The following is a 4972-nucleotide window of genomic DNA, read 5'->3' on the forward strand; positions in this document are numbered from 1 at the left end:
TTTTCCCTTGGAAAAAAAAAGGGGGGGGAAGAATTAATTTTTCAATTTTAGACTAAGGGTTCATGTCAAAGATGAAAGAAAAAATAATTATTTGTGGGCCATATTAAACATTGGCCATTAAAAAGGAAATTGGAACATGTCATATCAAATATCTTGAGAGAGAAACAGGGGAGCTGAGAGGCACATTCCTTGAAGTGACTAGAAAGAGTCTCCTGGTGCAGTGGAGGCATCCTGGGGATCATCGACTTTAAGCAGGAATGATCAAGGCACCAGGGTACTTCTGGGGGATTAATGACTGACTGGGAGACCTGATGGCCTCAGGCAAAGCTGTAGGCCATTAACCTGAGCCAGTCCTTCCTTTTTCAGGAAATGCCCTGTGCCAAGGTCATTTCTGCTGTTCTAGCTAAGGATGAATCTTTCCCATAGTCTCAGGAGAGTCATGGGGTCCATGATTTTGTTGTTCTTTCCCTCTTTTTAATATCTGACTTATGACATATGGGGATATTTTCGTTAGATTGCTGTGCTGTAGTGAGAGAATAGCTTGCTACAGTTCTGGAACAGATATCATGAAGACTAGTACATGAACAGCCCACATGTATATTAGCCAAATGAGCATCAAGGGATTAATCATTACCCCAAAAGTATGAGGAGGTTCAAGACTGTTGGATTATTAAATTTGATCCCAAGAATAAAATTGCAGCCTTTAATAAAACTTTTATTAGTGAAAAGAGTCTTGGATCTGTTTGGATGACTTGACTTGTATTCCCAGGGTCCTGTAGCAGAGTTTCAGAAGTTGTATGGCTTTTCACTTCCCTTTCATCATTGCTTTTCCCAGAGTGTGATACAAGGTTATGTATCAAAACTGCCCTTTGCAAGAGCTGTTTCCTTCATTTGGGAGAAGGTGCAACCCATCGGTATGTTTTTACTGCCAACATTATCTGCCATTTGTCTCCTCTCCGTGGTTCTTGGATTCTTCATGCCCACTAGCTATCCTCTCGAGGACTTCCCTATCTTAGCTCCCTACACCATGAACAGGCACATATAAAAGCAAAATGTTGCTAGGGATTGAAACCAAGCTTAGAAAAGCAAGGGAGCATTAATGTCCTCCTCACACTCAGCCTCCCCACACTGATAACAATACATTAGATGTTGTTTGACATTGTTGCAATTGAAGGAAAGAAAGGTTTCTAGAAGATACGGCACTGCTCTTGGTTTCCCAGCCTCCAGTGTCTTTATCTCATTTTAAATCAGCAGATTCTTTCTGAGCTGGGGACTTGAAGGTTGTGCATCCTGGGAGGTGAGCCAGCTAGCTAACCAGACCCTCACCCCCCCTTTCCACCCTCCCATTTACTGGAAAAGCATCTTAGAAACAACTGCTAAAAATAGATATGTTGATTAAAATAATTTAAACTAAAAAGCTTTTAAGCAATAGATCAAGCTCTTTAGCTTTATGAGCTAAAGGTAATTAGAAGCTGTCCACTTAATACTCTTGACACAGAATACTGTTGCAGCCACGTATAGTTTTATTGCTTATCTACAGAGGTCAAAAGCAAGGAACAGACCCTGTGTCTCGTTTAATACTTCTGCTTCAGCCACTATTCCTATTCCATCTTATCTTGAATAGCTCATGCCAAAATCAGTTCATAATATTTTGCCTGTTACACTTAGAGACGTTATCACCTACAAAATATGCCTTAATAGTAACCTGAAAATCTCTAGCCAGCCTTCTGTACAATGTACATTTGTCCTCGGCTCAGAAAGCAGCTTACCTGGAGAAGAGCCAGCAGGGCCAGCTCAGTGGAGGCTGCCGCAGTGGCAGACTGACAGATGCCTACTCTTACCTGCCTGGAGCAGCCCGGCGTCTTCGTGTCTCCCTGTGGCCTGTATTTGTCTTACCTCAACAGGCACCTTCTCTTTGGACATGGCAGTCTCTTACTGGTTTCTTACTCACTGTCTTTGCTCTTTCTACCGATGCATTTATTTATACATAATATCCTGTGGGCTTCCATAAAAGCAAGTAAGAGCCTTTTTCTAGTAACTACACGGCCATAAGGCCTAATAGTTTAGTTATTTTAAAAATGAATGGTGACTTTCACAGTTAGTTTCCATCCAAATCTTTCTGGTTAATTGGTTAGATACATGTTGGACTTTGAATTATTATATGTAACTACTGGTGGGAAGGGAAGAGTGATTAGCGCTGGTACTGTGCCTGCCATTTGCCTGGTGTCTGAGAGCAAGGAGAGATCCTGGTCCTTTTCTTTGTTTCTGAAAGAGCAGAGGCAGCGAGTGCCTGGGCACTTCCAAAGCCCCATATCCAAGACCTCAAGTGAGTTCTCTTGCTGTTTGTCTGGAGAGCCTGCGAGGATGCTTATTGCATTCCTTCACCTGACTCCATGTCAGGTGAGTAGGATGCTTGATTTTCCAGGTCAGGGATGTGGAAGACAAAGGCAGGTTTTTCCTAGCTAGAGAAGTGATACGTAAATAGATGCTTCCACTCCATTTGAGGGATAGAATAAATATGTACTTTATGAGGGGAGGAAAATAGTTGGATGAAGTAGAATGCCAGAACAGTTATGTTTGTGAGGTACCTTTAGTCTAAGATGTCCCAAAAGTTCTTTAGCTCATTTGCCTGCAATTGAAATGAAACTTTTGAGACTAAAAGTTATGTTAGCAGCACCACTGTAGACAATGCTTTTTAAGAGCAAAAGTGAAGAATAACTTCTCCAGTTGAAACTGCAGGGGGAATTCTAGGCATGCAGAACGTAATTACCAGAACTGGAATTTGGCCAGGTCACTGTGATTAATTTAACACTCGTATTCTTGTTAAAATTGCCATGGACTTTTTAATGATCCACAGTGGTTAGGAGTGGACCTTGGCTTTTGGTTTTGCCCACCAGAAGTCAATGCAAATTACCAAGGAAGTCAGCTCTGTTGTTTGATTTGTATTCCACCAGCCATTGATGTGGAATTGGGTTCTAAGCAATTCCAAGAATAAACAATGTATTTCACACAGAACTTCATTTTTAAAATGAATTCTTTGTTTTATGTATCTCTTTTTACATGTATGTGTATAATTATTTATTTAATGGCAGCAGGGTGGTTGTAAGCACTATCCTACAGAGGCACTGCTCCTGCGGGAAGTTCATGGTTTTGTAGTTACCATTCCTCAATACTCATGTGAAATCTAGTTGTAGTAATGTGTTCATGGTTTGGGTTTTTCAATAGCAGTATATTAAACGTAAGCTATGTTTCTTAGTCACATTATTCGGATGTGCTATAAAATAATTCCCCAAATCTCAGCATCAATACTACTTTCTTTTGTATGTATTTCTTATTGATAACTTTGATGAAGATGGGTGCAATTTAGAGTTTCTCCACAACTGGCATCAGTCAAAATGAGTCCCCTCAGATTAAAGCTGTAGAAGCAGAGGGCTGATGAAAGTTATCGAAATGGAGTTTTCTCCTCCCAGAGCAATTGACTTCCGCTTTTCCAGGCAGACTGACCCCTGCCAGCATAACCGACACTTGAAATCCCACAGCTAAGTTTTATGGAACCAAAACTCTGACCCAGCAAGCTATATTTGAGCTTGAACCTGGATACTAAGGATCAGAGGTAGATTTAAGAGATACACCTATTAATCACCTGCACCACATACTTTCATTTACAGTGCCTGCTTAGAAGAGGCATCTGTAGGAATGCTCTGAAGCGCATTTTGCAATTTAGAACAGAAAGTGGAATGTAGCTTTTTCTCCTTAATATTCCAATGAGATTTTGTAGCTTAACCAGAGATGTAGTACAAAAGCATTTATGGTTCATGTTATATTAATACAGTGGCCTGATTACCAAAAACCATTACTCTTGGTTATCTTGCAGAGGCTGAACAGAGCTGCTATAAGTCAGACAGAATGCTTGTACACAGCATTTCCATGTTTATGATAAGAGTATTTTTAACGTAAAAGGGAATTTGTAAAATTGTTTTCCTTTAACAGTTGGATTTATTATAAATATGGGCACTCAGAACTGCTTTTCTATGTGTGAGGGAAAAGCATAAAGGAACTTAGACACTCAAAATGTCCCTAACCTTTCCTGATGCTGTTTTCTAATGGACAGTTTGAGTCCTGGTCAGACGTAGATGTCTGAATCTTGAAACAAATGCACTGTTTACTTCACCCTTGGCAGAGACACAATAAGCTGCTTGCTTTTCTTCTCGGTTTTGTTTTGATTTGTTTTCTCTTTTAGTGATGTGCCTCATGGTTCCTTTTTTATTGTAATGATACTGTATTATATACCAGAGCATTTCCCTATGGAGAAAAGTCATTGTTTCAAAGTTCTTTGTGGAGATGTATGCATTTAGGGTTTTTTTCCTAGCAATGATTGCATTTGCTGTAACCTATAATGCTAATGCTATTGTGGGTGACTTTTTTAATTTAGTACTCCCTTGCTGTGATGCTTTCACAGGACTTGTTTGTATTTGTAGAAAGAAAGCAAAAGAAAGAGCTTCTAATAAAGTATGGGCTTGGTCCCAGTACTAATTTTCCTGTCCTGGTTATGTGTTTTTATTACACATGCTAGTCTGATAGGAATATGACAAATGTCATGTGCCCTTACTCTCCAAAGCACATGGGAATAGCTTAAGTCATATCTTCCAATGCAGCTCTGTAATTCTCTTGCAAGCATAAGCATAAATTGAATAAATACCTATATGGTGCCATCTGTCTCTTCATGTGCTATTGTTCTTGAGGAGTTTTCCAAAACCTTTGTTTCAGGCATTTAGTCTTTTCAGTATCAAGTAGTTGCAGAAGTATTCTTGACAAATTATAGTCTCTTATGCTATGTTTTCCTCTTGCCTTTAACAAACTGTTCTATATATATATAGCCTTTATGTTTTAATCTGATGATCTTTAAGAGTACAGACTGTATTCTGAACCCTGCTCTGCTAGGGGGATGGTTTTGTAGACTTTTTCTCTAATT

At 39.5% G+C, this 4972-nt stretch overlaps 1 long non-coding RNA gene across 1 annotated transcript in view; it reads left to right on the forward strand.

Moving 5' to 3' along the window:
- The first annotated feature begins 2238 nt into the window (after positions 1 to 2238).
- The window catches only part of LOC136012368 (uncharacterized), a 126080-nt gene continuing 123346 nt past the window's right edge, over positions 2239 to 4972 (forward strand). Inside the window, exon 1 of the long non-coding RNA XR_010611684.1 lies at positions 2239 to 2326. This is a non-coding gene — a long non-coding RNA (uncharacterized LOC136012368). The remainder of the gene's footprint in view (positions 2327 to 4972) is intronic.

The sequence above is a fragment of the Lathamus discolor genome, chromosome 3 (genome assembly GCF_037157495.1).
Source record: "Lathamus discolor isolate bLatDis1 chromosome 3, bLatDis1.hap1, whole genome shotgun sequence".
NCBI lineage: Eukaryota > Metazoa > Chordata > Aves > Psittaciformes > Psittacidae > Lathamus > Lathamus discolor.